This window comes from Enhydra lutris, unplaced genomic scaffold (assembly GCF_002288905.1).
Source record: "Enhydra lutris kenyoni isolate GAN:26980312 unplaced genomic scaffold, ASM228890v2 scaffoldscaffold15, whole genome shotgun sequence".
Lineage (NCBI taxonomy): Eukaryota > Metazoa > Chordata > Mammalia > Carnivora > Mustelidae > Enhydra > Enhydra lutris.
Genome location: NW_019154099.1, coordinates 36,125,684 through 36,148,674, shown reverse-complemented (window position 1 = coordinate 36,148,674; position 22,991 = coordinate 36,125,684).

Genomic DNA, 22,991 nt, shown 5'->3' with positions numbered 1-22,991 from the left:
TTTTTTTTAATCCATCCTTTTCTTTGTAAGCAGGGAGACTTGGAGTCTCAAAAAATTCTCCTTCATTGTTTTCTTTCTTTTTTTTTTTTTAAGATTTTATTTATTTGACACAGAGAGAGAGAGAGAGATCACAAGTAGGCAGAGAGGCAGGCAGAGAAAGAGAGGGGAGGAAGCAGGCTCCCCGCAGAGCAGAGAGCCCGATGTGGGGCTCAATCCCAGAACTCTGGGATCATGACCTGAGCCGAAGGCAGAGGCTTTAACCCACTGAGCCACCCAGGTGCCCCCATTGTTTGTTTTCTTTACACATAGAATCAGTCAGTCAAATGAGACAGTGTCAAGGAAATCATGGTAACTGTGTTTTGTCGCTCCTAATATTTCCCAGAGGAAGAGCCTGTGATCCCATGAAAATAAGTAGGGGCCATTCCTATTTATGTAGCCTGCTGCTGTGAAACTGTCAGATCAAACAAACGGACAAACTTCATCTGTTTCTGCAGTTATGTTTCTTCATATCCCTCGCCATCTGGAACTTCATAATCTGTTTGGGTGTTATTCATTCTGACAAGGGGGCTCTACTTCAAGCCATAACACTGTTTTGCCAAACAAATTGGATACTGGCAATTCATATGTGAGGAAAGGAGCTTCCTACAATCATATTTTAACATTCTCTTAATAATCAAGATCCCCCTTCCTTACCTGCCCCACTTGACAATGTAGGAATTTAAGAATTTTGGCTTGTCTCTAATTGACTACAATGTTGCTATATCCTGGGGCAGTAACTTCTCTACTGTTTCAAAATGATTATGGAAGGGGCACCTGGATAACCTAGTTGGAAGAGCATCTGACTCGATCTCAGGGTTGTGAGTTTGAGCCCCGTATTGTGTATGGAGATTACTAAACAAAACAAAAACAAAAACAAAAACAAAAAAAACCCTTGAAAAATGATTATGGGAAACCTAGAGTCCTAGATATCTTGTTTCTGCAAGACATCCACATGTATTTAGGGTATAGTATCGTGGAAGCCAATAACAAAATGACCTGTGCTTTAAATAAAATGCCAAAAAAATAACATTAATGACTACCTTGGAGGTCATTGATTCCCATCAAGTTATGTGTGATGAGTAAAATAATCTTATTCCATATGTCTTCTTTTTTTTTTTTTTTAAGATTTTATTTATTTATTTGACAGAGACAGAGACAGTGAGAGAGAGAATACAAGCAGGGGAGGGGGAGAGAGAAGCAGGCTTCCCACTGAGCAGGGAGCCTGATGCGGGGCTCGATCCCAGGACCCTGGGATCATGACCTGAACTGAAGGCAGAGGCTTTAACCCACTGAGCCACCCAGACGCCCCTCTGTATAAACTTTAGAAACAGTTTGTCATCCACAAAATAAGTTGTAGGAATTTTGGTTGGGATTGCACTGAATCTATAAGTCAAATTGGGAATAACTGGCATCTAGATAATACTGAGAGTTCCTACCTATGAACATACTATATTTCTCCTTTATTTCCTTTTTTTATTTCATTCACCAGAGTTCTGTGGTTATCATACATCTGGTACATATTTTGTTAGATTTGCACCTACATATTTCACTGGGGGGAGATGCTCATACAAATGGTATTTAGTTTTAATTTCAAACACATTTGTTCATTGCTAGCATAGGAAAGCTGGTTTGAATATCATGTGGAACTTTGCGCAATTTATATAATTTTTCTAAGCCCCAATTTCCTAAACTATAAAATGGTGATAACATTTGTACCTAATTTGGATTGTTAGGTGATTAATTGAAATGTTGCATGCAAAGGTCTTCATATTGTGCCTTACTCAGAATAAATACTCAAAAGTCGTTCACCCTGATGAAGACAGTGGATGCCCTTGAAGTCCAATGAGAGTAAAAAAGCTATTATCAAAAAGTCCATTCAATGACTGGAAAATGGCACATATTTTTTAACTGTTTTATATTTTATCAAGTATTCTGGTTTTTTTTTTTTCCCTTCCTGCTATGTTTAGGTATCCAGCTGAATGCAGAGCATTTTTATAAGCTAAGAAGACATTTTTTTTCTATCTAAATTTGTTTTCTATCTGGCTCACAAACCCCCAAAATTTGTCCCTAACATATTCGGATGAATAAAGCTCACAAACAAACACCTGAAGAATGTTTGAAAATATCTGATAAAGAGCAGAACTATGAAACCTTAAAATGTTTACATTGTACAATCCAGAACCATATCAGAAGATGTATGGAACAGGGTGCCTAGGTGGTTCAGTCGTTAAGCATCTGCCTTCAGCTCAGGTCATGATCCCAGGGACCTGCAATTGCTGTTATGAGAGCTGCAGTTGAAAACCTGCTTTGAATACAAATCATATTAACTATAAGTCAGTGTATCCAACTAAGGCTGAGGCTACGTCTACATGGTAAAATTCCCTGTAACTAAAAGCACAAATCTGAGAGATCATCAAATGCAGCCTTTAACATGTGTGTTGAATTGCAATGTATTCATTCTGAATGCATGAATATAGTACTCCTCACAGCTCATTTATTTTCTTCTCAAAGTTCACGATCTCCTTGCTGTCCTCCAAGATTTTCTGTCATTTTGTTCTTTCACTCTACCCTCCAATACCTTGCTATTTTTTGTATTTTCATTTTTAGCCTTCACAAGTCATTTACATCCTCCTCCTTAAACAAAAACCCAAACTCTTTGAGAAATATTTTCAGATTAACCTCTATAATAATATCTTTTCATGATAAAATATTCAATAGCACTTCAGCATTGACTCAGCTGTGATATATCAGGCACATTTATGTGAAGGATGTGTTCTTATGTAGACTAAGTGTGCTATCCTTTATTTAAAGGTCAATTTCTTCGTGGCAGAATATGTTAAGCTGATTTCTTTTTCAAGTCATCATCTTAACAAAGTTTTCTCTACATGAGAATTTTCTAATTTAAGTGTTTTGCTGGGCATCATTTTCTTATTTCCATGATCCATTGTGCTGTAAAAATATCTTCACAGAAGGGCTTGAAGGGAAAATTTGTGAAAAAAAGAAATGCCTGTGATAGCCATGATTATTTTTTAGAGGGCTTGTGGGTAAAAATATATAGATATTGAATATGGTAGTTCTTACTAGTTAGGGCTTTGTTCCTAAATATTTTATATAGTTGCCCCTAGTGATGCCCGTAGTTAAATATATATATAAAATAGATGGATAGATGGAGATGAAGGATGAAGGAAACAAAAGCAGAAATGTAATAGCCAGGGAAAGTGAAGGATTAGGAGCAGGGCTGAAGGGGTTGGGTTATTTTAAATTGAGCTGCTATAGAACTGAAGAGGTGACTCTTAACTGAAGATCTGAAAGAAAGGTGACATGATCACCAATGCAAGCACTTTGAGGCAAGGTGAAGTTGTAAATGCACAGTTCTAAGGCAGGTGCTTGGTGGACTAATGGAAGTGACATGGGACAAGTGCAGTTAAATAGTAAACGTGTGAGGGAGTGACAGGAGGCCAAGGAAGTTTTATATTAACACAAAGAATGTAGCTTTTACTTTTGGTGTGATGAAAATTTAAGACTTTTTTGGTTTTATTTCATTTTATTTTACAGCATTCAATCTTTTTTGGGATATACTCACAATGATACTGTAATAGCATTGTGTGGTGACAGATGGCAGCTACACTTGTGGTGAGCATAGCATAACGTATGAACTTGTTGAATCACTCTGTGAAACTAACCTAACATTGTGTGTCAGCTGTACTCATTTTAGAGGTTTAAACAGAGGATTGACCTTGTCTAACTTTTGAAAGTATTACTCTTGCTGCTGTGTAATGAGTACTTGATGAATAAAAGTAGATACATGGGGGCCAGATAGAAGGTTATTGTGGTTATTGAATTAAAGAATGAATGTGGCCCGGCTTAGATGGATGGCTGGGAAGATGGAAGTGGATGGGTGCTAGATACATTTTGGAGATAGAAACAAATAGACTTAGTGACATATTGCCTAAGAGAAATGAGAGAAAGGGAGGAATTAAAAATGACTCCTGAGTTTTTGCTTTAGGGCAGGAAATAGGTTCATTTTCTGATAGAGGGAAGAGTGTGGGAAGAACAACTTAATGTAGGTAGAACAATAAAAAATTCCATTTTGGGTTTATAGGGTTGAGGTAAGGACTAATAGGGTAAGAGATCATTGATTTGTATTTGGAATTCCTGACACCATTCTCCTTCAAATGTCAGTGCTTTTCCACATGTTTCTATCAGCCCCACAGTGCCCTTCCTCATTGCCACTTTGTGCAGTCCCCATGATACTGCAGATCTTAACTCAGACGTTACCATCTTCAGATAGCTTCCCTGATTTCAGCCTAGGTGTCTGGTTGATGCTTTCCATCCTTTCACCTATCTTCTTCCCTTTCTTTTCCCAGTTTGGCCAGTTTAACAAAGGAAGAGCCTATGTTTTTTTAAAGTTTTAATTTAAATTCCAGTTAGTTAACATACAGTGTAATGCTAGTTTCAGGTGTACAGTATAGTGATTCACTTCCATACATCACCCGTGCTAATCATGGAACGTGCCCTCCTTAATCCCCATCAACTATTTCACCCATCCTCCTCCCAACCTGCCCTCTGGTAACCATCAGTTTGTTCTCTATAGTTAAGAGTCTTTTCTTGGTTTGCCTGTCTCTCTTTCCCTCCTTTATTCCCTTTGTTTGTTTATTTTGTTTCTTAAATTCCACATATGAGTGAAATCATATGGCATTTGTCTTTCTCTGACTGACTTATTTTGCTTAGCATTGTATTCTCCATCCACATGGTTGCAAATGGCAAGATTTCATTCTTTTTGATGGCTCTGTAATATTCCATTCCATTCTTTTTGATGGCTCTGTAATATTCCATAAGTATATGTGTGTGTGTTTGTGTGTGTGTGTGTGTGTGTATACACACACCATCAGTGGACTCTTGGGCTGCTTCTGTAATTTGGCTACTGTATATAATGCTGCTCTAAACATTGGGGTATATGGATCCCTTTGAATTAGTGTTTTTGTATTCTTTGGGTAGATACCCAGTAGTGTGATTGCTAGGTCATACGGTAATTCTATTTTTAACTTTTTGAGGAACCTCCATACTGTTTTCCAGAGTGGTTGCATGTCCTGCATGAACCTCTGTACCTTTTCATCTTTTTCTTCCTCCCAGACACTAGCACAGATATCCAGTACACCTTTGTTTCTTCTGAAGACTTTCCCATTTCATATACTTATGGTACAAACCAACTGAGGATCATGGAGGGAGCATTCCAGTGAGTTCTGGAGCCTCCTCCCTGAGTAAAACAGGTCAGTGCACCAAAGAAAGTATATAGGGATGGCACACTTTTACCCAAACCAAGCAGTGGTACATGCAGGATGTGGTGACAGTTACCAACTCCCTGAGAAGTGTCTGGGACATTTCTGTCTCCACACCTACATGGACTATACACACGTGTTTCAAAGTGGGTTCTTTTCTTTCAAAGGAAATGTTCATTCTGTACATTGCTAAGGACTTATGGAAGGGCTACTTAGAATAGAGGCATGATATTGTATGTAGAAAGAGGCAAGTGGTTTACTCAACCAGAATTAAAATGACTGGGAGATCACATTCTATAGTTAATCTGTAAAATCAGATTTTGTTTTGTTTTAAATGTATCCTTCCATTTAAAATGTAAGTAATTTATGACAAAAAGATTTTCAAAAACTAAGAAGCTATGGTTTACTGCTTGCTCCTGCTATCACATTAATTAGTTTAGGTAAGGATGACTTTTTAATTGATTTAATTTAAATCATGTGAGAGGGAAACTGTCTTAGGAGATGCATACATCTGTCAGTACAGAGTAAGATAAGCTATGATGATTTCATCTGCAGAGCATTTCTGTGATTAGGATGTGCAACTTAAAAATATACTTAATTGCATCTTTTTTCTTTTTCTTTAAATTTTCTTTTAAGTAAAATGATTGTCTTTTCGAGCTCCTAGGTTTGCTTTTTTATTCTTTCCCTCCCTATAGTTCTTATAGCTTGGGTTTGTCCTTTGTGGTATCTACAAAATTTCTAGAAATTCAAAGCAAGTATTGCCTTTTAATCTTTATTTTTCCTCTTTAAAATTACATGGCACCTTAAATTTGATTTGTTTACAAGACAGTGTTTCAGCTGCAGCTCAATTTTCTTGAATCCTAATAGCCTGATGTTAAGGCTTTAATAAAATTGTGAAAAATGGTAAAAATATGTTTTCTGACCTTTGGAAACACTTGGTACAGTATTTTACATTTGCGTGTACATATTTATATCCTAATATATATGAGATGCAAATGATTCATTCAGTAAGTATTTATTAAATAGAAAATGTCACATAGCATTAGTAAGATTATCATTTTTGGAAAACTAATCCATTTGCATTTATTTTCTAATCCTGGAAAGTCTTCAGAAGATGAATTTATTGCAATATATCTTTGTCAATCTTGGCAGTAGTATTTCTTTGCAGTCTTTAATTCTAAGATCAATATATATTTTCTCCATGTAGATACTTAATTATAAGGAATCTATTGTATAAGGGAAGTGTGTGTTTGTGTTTAATGCCTTAAAATGAAATACTGTGAATTCAATTATTAAAATACTGAAAGTGTAGCATTTTAGTTAGATGATTCTGTTTATTAAAGCTAACTTACGTATTAATTACATTTTTAAATAATAAGATTAAACATAAATTCACAATATAAAAGCATACCAGATATAATTTGGTACTTTTTTGAAATTTTGTGTTTGGTGCTATAGTATGGTTGTATATATAAAAGCATTATTATAACTTGTTTCTCCCAGTATTAAAACAAAATCTTGTTATCTAATTCTTTTGCTCCTTTATCTCTTCTTTTTACCAAGCTTCTCGGAGTAATTATCTTAATTTTTTGTTTAGCACTTTGATCTTTTTAAAATTCCTCTACACACTCCAATTTGAATCTCACACAAATACAATTAATAGCTTTTATAACCTTCCTTGACAATTCTGTGTCACTCAACACAGTTCCTTTTTTCTACAAGTTTTATATTCTTTCCTCCTGAATTCCATAACCACACTCAAGTTATTCTTAATTTTTCATAGATTTGTCTTCTAACCACGCTGAAATGCTGAAATTTTTATATTGCATTCTGTTGCAATATGTTTTTAGAACTCTTACCATTTTATACACTCCCTGAGATTTCATCCCAGCTCAAGACTTCCGCTATACACTGATGAGTCACAGGGTTATATAACTCCACAAAGGTCTGTCTGCAAAATCCCAAATCCATTTTTTTTTTTTTGGCAGTACTGTGCACCTTCACTTGAATATCCATAAAAGCATCTGAAAGTCATTTTGTTCAATATGAAACTACATCCAAACCTGTATTTCAGTACTGATGTCTCCCTGTCTTGAATAAAGGCAACCCATACAGTCAAGCTCCAGAGTCAGAAATACACAAGCATCTCTTCCCTTTCTCATTTCTCGTGACAGAATGAACTCTCATTCATCCCCCTCTCTGCTTACTCTTTGTCACTGATAATTCTGCTTTCATTTTTAATCTATACTCTTATAACTGTTTAGAGCCCTTCTATCTGCTTTTAGATTTGAAAACTTCCGACCCACTAGCTTTCATTACTACCACAGAGATCTTTCCAACTTGAAAATCTCGTCATGTCACCTTAGCATTCAGGTAGTGCTCCTGAGTTTAACTGGCTTCTTTTTGCTTTCAGAGAAAAAAAAAAAAAAATCAAAATCTGAGCCCTAGTTAACAAGGCCCTTTGTGATCTTATCTCTGCATTTAATACAACTCAGCTATGTTTTCTCTACTCTTTAATTAAAGAATGTGTGCTCTAACCACACCACAGTGTTTGAATGCTATTCCCCACATACATTAACTTTCTCTCTTTGTTATGCCTTTTTACATGTTTTGTTCATTTGACAGAAAGTTTCCTCCACATACCCACACCCCCTGCCTCTTTTCTACCAGTCCAAATTCTTCAAAAGTTTTTTTTTTTCAGTCTCAATTCTTTTGTTTAGTGGTTGTCCATGGACTCATTAATTCATAGTCTGATTCTGAGCCCCTATTAGGTACCTGTAACTATGTAGGATCCTCCACTTTAGCAGTAAACCAGAGATATCACTCCTGCTCTTAGCTTTTCTCCAAATCTGTAATGAAACAAGCATCCTTTCTGCTGCAGTAACATTTATTCTACCTGCCTGTGATATGTGATAGCCGTTTTCGCTTGCAAGCCATCTTTGGTTTGATGTTTCATGTACCCGTTCTACTGTGAGCCCCTTGATGGCAGGAATTTTTCTCTTCTTTCTCCCCCCCACCCCGCCATATCAACACAGTTCTTATCACAATTGCTGATATATATTAGGCACTTGTTAGTATTTATGAGGCAATCGAATAGCAGTTAGTAATTTCCAGTTGATGTAACATTATGCAAAACAGCTTCTGTTTGATACTGTTTTGATTTCTAAACAGATAATGGAAAACTAGCTACAGAGTAAATGCAAAGGCAGGAAAATTCTAAAATTCTAAACTTCCTGGCTGGGATATATTATTTCTGGATTGCTTCATCTGAATATTGCTCTTTAATGTCTCCTTCAAATAACTGTATTTCAGGGAGCCCATACACGATGCAGTAGTCACTGCTACTTTCCTTCTGAACTCAGGGAGAGGTTTGCAGACACCACGTCATTTAGCAATTAATCTGTGCTCCTATCTTATACTTGAAAGTATTGCTATCAATTAGTAATGCTGGAAATTTCTTCCTCAGCAGTTTAGAAACAGACAGCTGCCAATTTTTAAGACTGCTCCTTTGGTTCTTGAAGTTACTGTTTTCTGCCAAATTAGAGGCAAGTCTAATTTTTTTTTTCTTTTATGTGAACTGTTCTCTCATTTGTTTGCAGCCTATAATTACACTTAATCTGTACCATTTTCTCTTCTGTCTCACTCTGGTAAAATGTGCATGTTCCTTAACACAGAGTTCAGCAGCCAGTGAACTGTCTGTAATATGGAGCACACAGTGAGGGGGCTGTATGAGTTCATTACATGCTTCTCTATCCATTCATCCTTCAATGGGCATCTAAATTGGTCCATGTCTTGGCTGTTATAAATAACAGTGCTATGAGCATGAGGTGCAGATGTCTCTTCAACATAGTGTTTTCGTTTTCTTTGGATATATTCTCAGAAATGGAATTGCTGGATCATATGGTAATTCTATGTTTAATTTTTTGAGAATCCTCCATATGTTTTCCATAATGGCTATACCAATTTACAATACCACTAACAGTGGATAAGGCTTCCCTTTTCTTCACATCCTCGGTATTTGCTTTCTCATCTTCCTGTTGATGGACATTCTAAGAGGTGTAAGGTGATATCTTGTTGTGATTTGATTGACATTTCCCTAATGGTTAGTGATGTTGAGCGCCTTCTCATATGTACCTGTTGGCCATTTGCATATCCTATTTGGAAAATGTCTATTCAGGATCTTTGCCCATTTTTAATTGAATTATTTTTTTCCTATGCAGTTGTATGAGTTCTTTATATATATTAGATATTAACCCCTTATCAGATATGTGGTTTACAAATATTTTTCCTATTCTGTAGGTTGTCTCTGCATTTTGTTCTTGATTCCTTTTGCTGTGCAGAAGCTTCTCAGTTTGATATAATCCTGCTTGTTTATTTTTGATTTTGTTGTCTGTACTATAGGTGTCATATCCAAAAAAATCATTGCAAGACCCATGTCAATGAGTTTTTTTTTCCTATGTTTTATTCTAGGAATTTTATGTTTTCTGTCCTTATATTTAACTCTCTAATCCATTTTGATCTAATTTTTTTGTGAGTGGGGTATAACATAGGGGTCTAGTTTCATTCCTCTATACGTGACTATCCAGTTTTCCCAGCACCCATTTACTGAAGAGTCTGTATTTTCTCCACTGAGTATTCTTGGCTCCCTTTTCAGATATTAGCTGACTGTATACACATGGATTTATTTCTAGGCATTTAATTCTCTTCTTTTGTGTCTGTTTTTACTTATTTGTTTCTTTTATTTATGGTAAGCATGACTGGACTTATAAATGGAAAAGTAATGAAAGATCAATATTCTAAGTGATTTTGCTTTGAAATTTGTGATTATCATCAAAATAATTGTGCACCTCACCAAAAAAAAAAAAAAACAAACAAAAATTATGAAGTTCTTAAAGACCATTTACTATATAAATGCACAGATATTTGACGTTGTCTTTCTGCCTTAAGTAAAATATATAAAAGGGAGGACAGGGGAGATAAAAAAAACAAGATGACGTATGAAATATTATGTTTGTGGCAGATAAAAATGGGTTGCAAATCATTAATTATCTTTCCATTGAGTGATGGAATCTCTGTCCTCTCCCCTTGAAGTCTGTTAGCTGTGACTCTTATTATTAGAGTACAGTGAAAATGACACAGTGCCAATTATTGGTCTAGCCTTTAGGAGAATTGGCATCTACTGCTTTCTTCCTTTTGAGCTCCCAACCGTTTTGTAAAGAGAGTGACTGCCTTCTTGGTGAGAGAACATTTGGAAGAGCTCTGAGACATCTTGAGGAAGGTAAGAGACTCAGCTGACCTCAGCCTTGCAGATGGTCCTTCCAAAAAAGCAGATAGGCAAGAGAAACCTTATTGAACAGTGTGCAGCAGCTCAGTGAAAACTGAATATTATGGAGATATTCTCCTTGCTGATGCTGTGTGGAGCAAAACTGCACAGTCAAAATGTCCCCAAATTCCTGACCTATAAATTTGTGAAAATAATAACATGATCGTGGCTTAAGCCACAGTATTTTGGAGTAACCCATTATGGAGCAGTAGGTAAAGGAAGTGATGTCCATCATATTTTACATGATATTACATGAATATATTGTGTTTGTTGCATATTTTTACTCATTTAATTTTTTTTCTCCCTGTAGATTTATTTCCTTTAGTGCTGTTCTATAAGACTATAAAATGTGTCTTTCTCAAAAATATTTTGGGTACTAAAAATTTTTCAGTAAATTGAAAACTTAAGGCCTTTTCCTTAGGATGTGATTAATTTATAGCAATTGTGAAACTGAAGTTTATAATGATAGTCAACATTCAGATATATTTTCTGTATGTTATATAACATTTTACTTTGAATGTCCTGTTAAAGTGCTTTTTTTCTAAACAATTTTATTTTATGACCCATTCTTCCTCCCAGTTTTCAGTATTTTGTATTCTGAGTTTCGATATTTTCTTGAATCAACATTGTTATGACACACTGGATCAAGGGGTAAAAAGAAAATGGTGGTGTGAGTACTACCTTGAATTCATTACATGAAACTAGTTATCAGACAATGGGATGAATGCCTCCAGTTGCTTGTGTTTTAAAAAGGGAACAGATGCATGACAATTGTATAAAAAAGAAAAATAGGGTAACAAAGGAAAATATGCCAAACGCAAAAAGTACATTAATCAAAATATAAAATATGTAGTTTTATGAAACAGTTTTGCAGAATTACTTATCTTAGCCTTTACACTTCAGTAAAATATGTTTCAGTCTCAGTTGCAGCAGAGCAAAAGCAGCTTAGTATCCCTAATCTGCCACTTCATTTAGTTACAAATGCAGAAAACTGATATATTTACAAATATTCATTAAGGCTGGCTACTTGACTAGATTTTCATTTTTCTGAGCTTCACTCTATATGTGTAATGATGAAATGGGGAAGTTTCTTCCTTATTTAAAGTGATAGGCACATTTTCCCCTCTAGGGGGAAAAAATTGCCAAAGTCACCTGTGGGGTTAAAAAAGATTTAAAAAAATAAATGAATGCATTTCCATATTTTAAAAAGAATACATGTTCTTTAAGTGTTGCATATGCTTCATACTAAAAAGGCATACACAGTAAAGAGCCAGTCATATCAGTAATAGGTACTAGGTATTTATTTTCCCTGAATGATGGATTTTTTGGGGTGTTTTTTTTTAAATTTATGGTAACTGATGATTTATGTTTGGACACTTTTTTGTCATTATTATTTGAGTATAGTATGACATAGGCAGTTATTGTCATTCTTGTAGCAAGTTTGTTTAGATTCTTTAGGATACAGTATCAAAGCCAGACTACATTAGTAAAATATCTATGTGCACTTTTTTTTCAGATACGTAGCTTTTCTGGCAGACATAGTAAAATTATATTTTGCTGGTAGTCTTTCTGATTTACTACCATTTTCTCCTTTATTCATCTTTTTGATACAATGTAACATTTTCTTGAAAAGTCTTGATCATCCAGAGAAATTACATGAACACTTCTTTCTACTTAGACTCAAAACACTGTACTTTGAATTGATGAATCATCTATTTTATAATCTTTTTGTCAACTTTCATGTTTTAATGTATTGATTTCTATCAAAGGCCTCACTGTTTTCAATAAGCAGTTACTATTTTTGAATAATAAAATCAGTAATGCATTTGTATAATGTTTTACATTTTACTAAGCACTTAAGGGAACACTAAACTCAGAATTTCCAGAGAGAAGTAGAAATTGTAAGATCATTATTCTCTTTGATGTAAGTAACTCAAGGTGCATTTAGACTGCAAAGAGCAGATATTGGGACGAGATACATGAAAGCTCACAAGAAAGGAAGAACTTCTGCATTTAGTAGTTAATAGTGACATGTGAGATCTTGCTAGAAGAAGGTACAGGGCTGGACGAGAAGGTTGTTGAATAACAAGTCATTGAACAAGTCAGCATGAAAGAACAAATGGATCTTCATTCCTGAGCTGTTCATGTAAGTGCGACAATATGGTTTTCCTTGCCTTGGAACCCTGGGAGTTTTATGAAATTTGAGTAAGAACTTATAGTTACCTTCAAGGAATTCATTGTTCTGTCAAACAAAGATTAAATGCGATAATGTTATACTACTGAGATGTAACGTATTTAACATGAGTAAAGGAAGGAGTTTTCTGAGTCTGATTGGGGCAGTTAAAAAAAAAAAAAAAAAGGCTTTGGAAAGGGATATCTTAACCTGTGCCCTGCAGTTTGGGGTAGGACTTGAACATGGTCATAAACTGAAGAACAAGCCACAGTTGCAGGAAATGCAAGTCGTAACACAATTGGAAGAATAAGGGGCCTAAAGAGCTCTCGAACACGTGGACAGTGTACAGTACGGAATTGAGGAGAGAATTAACTAGAAAAACACTGTTTAAATGGCACCTTTAATTTTGAGGGTGTGCCACAGTTCCTTCAGTGTTGAGGTTTACCCAATACATAAATTTGACTCTATCAGGCAGCTAAATCCCAGTAACAGAATAGAAGGTATCCAGTTCCAATTAGCTAATGATCCTAGATAACAAAATCATCATAACTTCCCATATCTAAATTACATGCTTACTAACAGCCATCTTATTAAACATTCTGTTTACTTTTAAAGGAAGTGAAAGTGCTCATTCCTTAATAAGCATTCCCAGTCAGCTTTGCATTCAGAATACACTTTTTAAGAAGGCAGGTTGTGTAACTGCTTTGCTACGACGCTGCCATCACTCCCCCTGGTGGCCCACAGCTCCTACACCATCTCTCTGCCATTACGCATTTCCGCCCTGGCCCCTTCCTTACCACTCTTCATCTCTTCCGGTGTTCCAGCTGCGCTCACCTCTGACACGCCTGCTTCAGGACAGCTGTTGAGGCCGTTCCCTATGCCTGAGAAACTCCTCCACGTTTACTATAATCCTGGTCTGCCTTTAGATTTTGCTGTGCTATTTCACCCCCTTGTGCATTTCTTGTATCTGGCCCTGACATTGTTCTAATTACTAATAGGTATTAGAATAGGCATCAGATTAAGCATGCCCCCCATCACCCTTGGCTGTCCTGCTCTATGCCCCTTGGTTTATTATCAGCCAGTGCCACATAGGCCGTTTCAGAATCTGAGTGTGCCTGTGCAACATTTGGTTAGGTCCAAGCGGGTGAGGCTGAGAGTGCGCGGTGTTAGATTCTTTAAGTTACAAGGATCAGAAATTAATCCAGGCAGTATGTTCATATAACAGGTAGTATTGTAGTGGAAAAGAGCACTGAGAGATGCATGTATTCTGAGATTGACCTTGTGAGCTTAAATACAGGAATCTTGGTGAGTAGACAGAACTCAGGAGAACCTGGAAATAAAGCTTCAGGGAGGCGGTTAAGGAAAACATGCGATCACAAACAGAGCTGGGCCTCAGGAAGGCTAGAATGCAAGTCAGAAGCTTTCACATTTTTAGGAACTCATTTTGTCTACCCTTCTCCATCATTCCATCCCACACCTAGAAAAGATTTCTGTGATCACTAATTAGTATCTGATAGCTCTTCTTTCTCGGATTCCCCTACTGCTGCTACCAGTGACTAAGTAGGTTTCCTGTCCCTGTGTATTTTTTAGCTTGTGATCTTTCAGAGATGCTCCTGTGGATAATTACTGAGGCCACATGGGTTCTTTAGCCCACTGTTTTCCTGTGTTTCAGCCTGTGCTTTTTCATCATGCGCTGGGAGTTTCTCTTTTTCCCTCTAACATATAAATTCTCCAGGGAAGAGGTTCTCATTGTTTTTTGTTTTGTTTTCTTAATCCCTGTATCCTGCTGGGAAAACATCCTGCCCCTGACTATTGAGAAATCATTAACTGGCCTTTTTTCATCCAGGCATCCCCCACCAATAGAGCTACTTAAATTAGGGGATTCTTTTCGGTGAGGGTAATACAGAGGGATCTGCAGTACTGGTTCCAGAGCCAGCAGCATCAGCATCACTTGGAAACAGTAGAAATGAAATCCTTAGTTCTCTCACCAAAACTGCTGAATCAGAAACTCCAGGAGCAGGGTCCAGCAATCTCTGCTTAACAAGCCTTCACGGACTAGTATTTCAACAGTTTACTTAGAAGGGGGTTAAGGATGTAACTGCACAGTGGTCTGTTTAATATACAATAAATCTCAATTTCTGGAGGAAGTTAGTACCATTAACCAACATAGAAATTGCAAATAAAGGGATCAGTTTTCAAAGTGAGGTAAAGAAAGTCAATTTGTCTCATATTGATTTCAAGTTTCCTAAAGGGGACCCAGATGGAGGTAGACAAGAGCCGGTTTGGTTGATTTCTAACCTGTCACGTGTGTGTGTGTGTGTGTGTGTGTGTGTGTGTGTCTGTCTCCAAATATAAAGTTTTAAAACATCACTACATTAAGAAATTTCAGTTCAAGGTAAACATGGATAAATAAGTCATAGGTCAGTAGGCAGCTTAAAATATTCATCTGGAGCCCGATAAAAGAGATGAAAGCAAAAGTATAAACGGCGGATAGTTCTGGTATAATTAAGGTCCCAACTCAGCTGATTTTAAGTTAATCAGAAAAGGAGAAGATTCTGCATGGCCCTGACTTCATAAGTGAAAGGGACAACTTATAATTTTTTTACTAAATATTCTTTTTAAATTTTATTTTATTTTTTCAGTGTTCCAAGATTCATTGTTTATGCACCACACCCAGTGCTCTATGCCATATGTGCCCTCCTTAATAACTTATAAAGTGAAAGTGAAACTTATTAAGGAATAAGTAAAAGTCCTTAAAAGAGGGCCTAAGCTCCAGTTGAAGTCAGAGGATCTATTGCTGACTCATTGCCTAAAGCCCAGTATTGTAAAAACCCACTTGAAGAGGAACTGGGAGAGGTAAACTCTAGCAACTGCCAGTGGCTTTTGGGATCCAAGAGTAGCCTCTGGCCAACATCTAGCCAAGACCCAAAATCTTAGCTACATAGCTGCAAGAAAGAAAGTCTGCCAAACACCTAAACAAGCTTGAAGGAGGATTCTTCCAGCCCCCAAATGAGAATAGAGTCCAGTGGAGTCCACTCCTACTAGTGGAGGAGCCAGGGAGCACTGTGCCCAGAACTAACCCATACACAATGTGGGTTAGTAAATGTGTGTTATTTTAAGCTGTGCTTAAGTGGTAATTACTCAGCAATATAAAAATAAGATATCAGCTTCTCAGTGCATTTAAGCATGTACGTGTATTTTTACGTGCAATCTGTATGCGTGTATTTAGAAACAGGGAAAATAAGGGTTACTTCTGTCCAGTTTTCTTTTTATTCTTCCTCTCCCCTCTCCTCCTATCCTCCCTCCCTGCTTTTCTCCCTTTACTTTTCACACCATGGGAGCAGGGAAACTCTAATATACAAAATAACTCTAGTGGTATTTTAAAGTTTGTTAGGATACCACTTGGCTGAGGGAACCAATAAAAAAACCCCACAGATTTGCAGGAAAACCTGTTTTCTTAAGTCTTCATAGCACTTAGAAAACCCTTAGGCCAAAACAAATACTTTCTACTGCCACATACAGACCCTTATGAAAGGTGAATACATAGCTATCAGGCTGGAATTCACACTTAATCAGTTCTGTATTAGAGGAATATAAAAATAATCTTACATCAAAGAAAAATGGGTGTGAAAGCAGATTGTGGGAAAAGAGTATACACATTTATTTTATACTTTCTGATCCTTCTTTCATCCTAGAATCTAAAGGCACAAAAACAGAGAAACTACCGCTTAAGGTACCATTTTTAAAATACTTATTTTATTCTTTTAAGATCCTTCCCACCTCAAAATTGTCCTTGGGAGAAGGAAAACACTTTAAATGCGCTTGCTGTACCTTTTTAATGAGGCAGTAAGTTTGCCTCCAATTATTTTTAAGAGTTTTACTGCTAATTATGAAAGGAAATTGACAGTCCAAAAAAATACACGTGAAAAAGTAATAAAATTTCTAGAATCTTAAAAATGCCCCTTTATTCCCTGTCACTGATTTAAGGTTTAAGCACATAAGGTTTATGTGCTCATTTAAAGATTGTCTGCCCAACCCCCGGCCCAAATCCAAGGTCTGTGCTGTTTTATTCTCTTTCTCATATGCTGATTTTAAATTTGTTTTTCTTTATAACCTGAATTGTGCTGCCCTGCCAGAATCCTATTATATAGATATGTCTGTACTTCACTTTTGGAGATGGCTAAAACTGAACCCAGCATCACTTCTTTAGCTCCTGAGCACATAAATTAGGATAATTGTTTCTCTTTAAATATTCTCTGACAAAGATCCTTTGTCTGGTCTGGAAACCCAGAGTGGTATCAGTTTTGGTCCAGTTAAACTGTCCTGTAACTTAAATGTTGTTTGTCCCTAAAATTACATTTTTCTTTCATAATTCCCAAAAGGTCAGTCTTGCAGCTGCCCAGCTGTTTCCATTATATATTCAATAGCAACAGAACATTCACGATGTCTAAAACCGAACTCTTCATTCACAGCTTTCTCAGCTATTTATACAAATAACCTAGTTGCCCAAGCCAGAAATTTGATGCTGGTGGGGAAGTCCTATGGATCCTAATCTCCTCAGTCTCTCTCATCTACATATTCAGTCCATCACTAACCTTCCCCCTGCACCACCCCCCCAGCCTTGTCCATGTGCCGCTGAATAGTTCACAACATTGCCCTTGTCTTCCGGTCCTTGTTCCTTATTCTTACTGTGTTCAACTTTGGAAAAAGCCTTTCTGGCACCTTTCTGTAAAGGCAGAAGGTCAGAATCAGGTCCTAACAATATTTCCAACTTTGTCAAGCAACTTTTACAGCGTTAATGTTGAGTAGTTTATCTTAGAGGCGTTATGTGAGTCAGAAACCAATAGTATTTCAATGTACACATCATTAAAACAATAATATATTAGTAATTCAGACTTTAAATTGCTACTAACAAAAAAGATTATGTAAGCTGGTATTTACTGAGCAATTAATATATGCAATTTGGATGCATTAGCTTATTTAATTCTCACAATAATCATACCACGTCTTATTAAAAGTCGGTGTAGCTGTGGTTTAGGGCATGGACTTTGGAGTGATACTATCTGAGGTTGAGTTACAGTTTTGCTAAAACTTAAAACTTTGGTGATCTTAGAAAAGTTTTTAATTCTTTGGTGTTTCACCTTCCTTCTCCATAATGTGGGGATGGCTATAATGGTACCTACTTGAGCAGGTCTTTCTTGAAATGTAGTATATACTCAGTGAATTATAGACATTTTTATTACATAATCCTTGGAGACTCAGATTTTTAAGTAACATGCCCCAAGTTATACGGGTAGTATAGTGATATAAACTAGGTTAAATATGAGTATCTTTTACTCTAGAATGCATAATTATGACCTCATTGCTTTATTGTTTCCTTACTGGCATAAAGGCATATAAGTGCAATTATCAAACTGATTTTCCTGTTGCAATAAAATATATTTTTTCATGTTGTTGACTGTCAGATCTTTTTTTGTCATGAAATTTGACATATTTGAGATTCTTAAGCATCACATTAACATTTTAGAAAGCTAAAATAAAATGTTGACTGGCATTTTCCTTTATTGCTTCCACCTGGGAAATCCATGTAAATATAGTATTTTATTTAGTACCTATTCTGTCCATTAACCAGGTCCAAAAAAAAAAAATCAATCTTGTGAAAAATTGTTCATAGTTTATATATTTAGACATCTCATTTTAGAAATAAATTTTAACCTCAGCATATTTAGAATATAATATCTGTCTTTATTTTATTAAATATTGCATACCTATGACTAAAAGGTAAATTTAATGTATAATAGATTATTTTATAATTTCTAAATAAACAAATGACATTTTGAATTTCCATCCTCTTTATCGTCATTTCTTTACTTTAAATCATTCCTATTGTTTGAAGCCATAATGAAGAACAAGACTTATTTTGATTCCTATAATTTTGGTAATCATCATCTTGGTATGAAATGTATTTATCTATGTTGATCTTCATCAGAAGGCAGGAATGACAAGGCTAATGACATTTAATGATGGTGTGAGGATAATTTGTTGGGGAAATCTAGAAGCAGGGTCAGAGGAATACATGGAGTGTTCTTGTATTTTGATCATCCCATAGTGCTGTGCAGTTAAATAAGGACGTAAGTAGTGCTTTAGAGGGAGACCGTCCCCTTCCCTGCCCTTGTGCCCTTTATACATTTATAGAGAAGTTGGAAGGGGACAAGGGAGTAGCTAAGCCATCCTGTAGTAAAATAACTATTCCTTTCTGGAGAGTGGCTGGTTTCAGAAATTAACATCAATATGTATTTTCTTTTTTATGTCTAGAAAAATATGTAATTTCAGAAAACATTAGTGAAAGCTGTATTTAACGGGTCACTTTCTTAGTTGAAAACAGCAAAATTCATAGCAGTTTGTTACTATGGGAAAAGAAGAAAGCAGATTTGATGAATTTATACAATTCTCTACTGTAATTTTTAATTTAAGTTGTTTTTCTTCTTGGTAATTAACTTTATATTTTTAAAAGGTACATGGATATTCTTATTTCTTGATTTATCTGGTTTAGATAACATATAGTGCAATACTATAGTACATTTTTATAGTAATAATAATGAAAATGTCATAGGTATTTAACACCCTCTGTGATCTTTCCTTCATCTAATACTGTTATATCATTATATTTAATTTCATAAATAGATGATTACATCGTGATGAATCTATAAACACTACAATGCAGAGCCAGTAAGTATTTTTTTCATTGAAGGTTTGTTTTGAATTAACTATTTCCCCAGTTTCTTTCAACACTAGTATTATTGGTCATATACATACTTACCTCTATCCAGGTGCTTCTTACTATTAATGATCATATTTTAACACTGTGTCAAGTCTGCCATTTACGCAGATAGTTCCAGTCTATATGCTGCGATAAACACCTACTGTTCTTAGTACACTTTGCAATTTTGTTTGGTTACTTGGTTTTCATAGGCCGCATTCTAGCTCTAAGGATCAAGTGATGATTGAATATTGATTACCAATCATGATAATTGCATTCTATTTGCCAGTGGTTGTTTCCCGTTAACCCATGTTAAGCACTCTTGTCTAATATGGACAGGTGAAGATGGTGCTGGGAAGAATTCCCTAAAAAGCTGTGAAATAGCAGCTCACCCCTTTTTAGCTTTGGATAATGTCCTTTGAGGACAAGATAAAATCTTAATGAGGTTTTTATGAATGAATTCATTTTAATGTATCACTTCTCTGAAAGTGTTTCCTGAGAAAATACCTATCATCCTGCCCCCTTTGCTTTCTTACTACACTGAAGGAAGGAAAAACCAAACAAATAAGCCAAGAAACACTCATGAAGGTCACAGTCCAGGGCTTAGGCTCACTAAAAGAGTGTGACCTAATTATAGGACTACAGAACATACTCTCTTCCTCTAGACCTCATTACCACATCAATAGGGTTCTTGTATAATAACAGGAGAATGCAATAGAAATGCATGTCTCGTACCTTATTTAAAAAGAAATACCTAGGAGAAACTCAAAGACAGCAGGACAGCCAAATCCAGGACAAGAGTTGACAGTTTAGTCTCTGACACCTGCAGTTAGAGCAGGCAATAAACATAGGCTAACTCCTAGCCAGATAAACATAAAATCTCACACTAAAGGCCTGTTTACCTCCACCCTGTTGACCATGTTTCCATCATATACAGCTTTCAACGGAAATCATAAGTCATACTAAAAGTTGACTTTTAATCAACACAGTATGAATACATAAAGCACGCCAGAGCCAGGCTCCGATATAGCAGAAATTTGGACATTTAAAAAGCTGTAATTAGGGGCGCCTGGGTGGCTCAGTGGGTTGGGCCTCTGCCTTCAGCTCGGGTCATGATCCCAGGGTCCTGGGATCGAGCCCCGCATCTGGCTCTCTGCTCCATAGGGAGCCTGCTTCTCCTTCTCTCTCTGCCTACTTGTGATCTCTGTCAAATAAATAGATTGTATCTTAAAAAATAAAAAAAAATTAAAAAAATAAAAAGCTGTAATTAACTTGCAGCGGGCTGTAATGGGACAAGTGAACAAGACGCAAGAACAGATTAGTAATATAAGCAGAAATGGAAGCTCTAATAATCAAAAACAAAATGCTAGAAATTGCACTACTACATATTTACCCAAAGGATACAAAAATACAAATTCGAAGGGATATATGCACCCAAATGTTTATAGCAGCATTATCAACAATAGCCAAATTATGGAGAGAGCCCAGATGTCCATCGATTGATGAATGGATGAAGAAGATGTGGGGTGTGTGTATGTGTGTGTGTGTATAAATATATACACATGTCTATGTATATAAAGTGGAATATTACTCAGCCATCAAAAATATGAAATCTTGACATTTGCAACAACGTGGATGGAGCTAGAGCGTATTATGCCAAGTGAAATAAGTCAGTCAGAGAAAGGCAAATACTATACAATCTCACTCATATGTGGAATTTAAGAAACAAAACAAGTGAACATATGGGAAGAGGGAAAAGAAAAAGGAGAGAGGGAAACAAATCATTAGAGACTCTTAAAGATAGAGAACAAACTGAGGGTTGATGAAGAGAGGCAGATATTAAGGAGGATACTTGTGATGAGCACTGGGTGTTGTAAGTGATGAATCACTGAATTCTTCTTCAGAAACCAATATTGCACTGTGTGTTCACTAACTAACATTTAAATTAACACAAAAACAAAATCTCAAAATTCTGGAACTCAAAAATGCAGGACAGTGTTGAGCTAGTCTCATATACTTAGAATAAATTCCACATAATCATGGTGTGTAATGTACCTAAAATTTTGATGAGAATTTTTGCTTCTATGTTCATAAGGGCTATTGATCTATCATTTTCCTTTCTTTTAATATATTTGTCTTGGTATTAGGGTAACGCTGACTTCATAGAATGAGTTAGGCTATGAGTCAAGTTGTACTTACTGTCATTTCAAAAATGTATTTATCAGCGGCTGAAATCTCTAGAGTTGTTTTCATATTCCCTCTCTTTGAGTTTCAGACTCTATTTAAGAAAGAACACTTCAGTCCTTTTAGCTGTAAACCCTGTTATTATATAGGACTCTAACTGATGTAGTAACGTTTGGCAGAGGGTGCAGGAAGTGTTCTGGAATTCTATGATAGGCTTCAGTATTTGAGGGAATCTGTGCCCCTGGGCCACTTCCAGGAGCGCTTCTCAGCTACTTCCTCTCCCGCCCCCTCCCTTTTATGTGATAAAGGGAAACTAGTAAGGGCTAGAATTAGATACTCCTTTACCACCAGGTGAGTTACGTTCTGGTGAAAATCCAAGTTGGTTAGGCTTTAGTAAAATAATTTTGTTTGTAGAGCAAACCTTTGTTAAGGAAAACAACATGATATAGGCATATTTTAAAAATTATTACTTTTCCTTTCCCTGTCAGAAACAAGATGGATTTTTCCCAAGTATTTACCCTGAGAACCTTTTGGGGCTGTTGGAGAGAAAACTCATAAGGCTCAAGTCCCCAGGACTGGGCCCCCAGGAGTCTTTTATCTGTTAATCTCTATCTTCCTCAATTAGTCAATCATTAATTAATTACGCCTCTCAGTTCCTGGCTCCTGGGGCAGCAGCTTTGTTTCCCAGGTACCTGTGATTGTCTATATTTGCCTGTGTTTCCAGTTTTTAGTGTGGTGGTTTGACCTGGGACTTCAGTTATCTGATAGATCTAAGAAGAGTTGATTTTTGGTTTTATGTTAACCTTTTTATTGTCATAAGGTTGGAAGCAACAGTTTCCAAGGTCTTCACATGCTATACTGAAAACCAGACCTCTATTACTGCTTTTAGTTATGGTTGAATTTCTCATGTCTCATTGTATTTCCACATGGGTTCAGTAGTCCCCTGGGGTTATTAACCATGTGGGATAGTGAGTTCTATTCGGAAGAGATACCTGGACTCCACCATGCATGACATCTAATGTGTTTAGATGGTGTTGAAGAGTGCCCCCTGAAAACTGAAAATTCGATATTAAAGGTTTAAGGTTGATGAGGCATATTTGATTCATAACATGCTGTTCAGGAATTAATTATTTCAATTTTAGTAATCCAGCCTTCTTGATAAAGAATATAGGGGAGAGAAGAAATGAGCTAATTCCTTAAATGGTCAAACTTTCCTTGTAAGATGTTTAAACT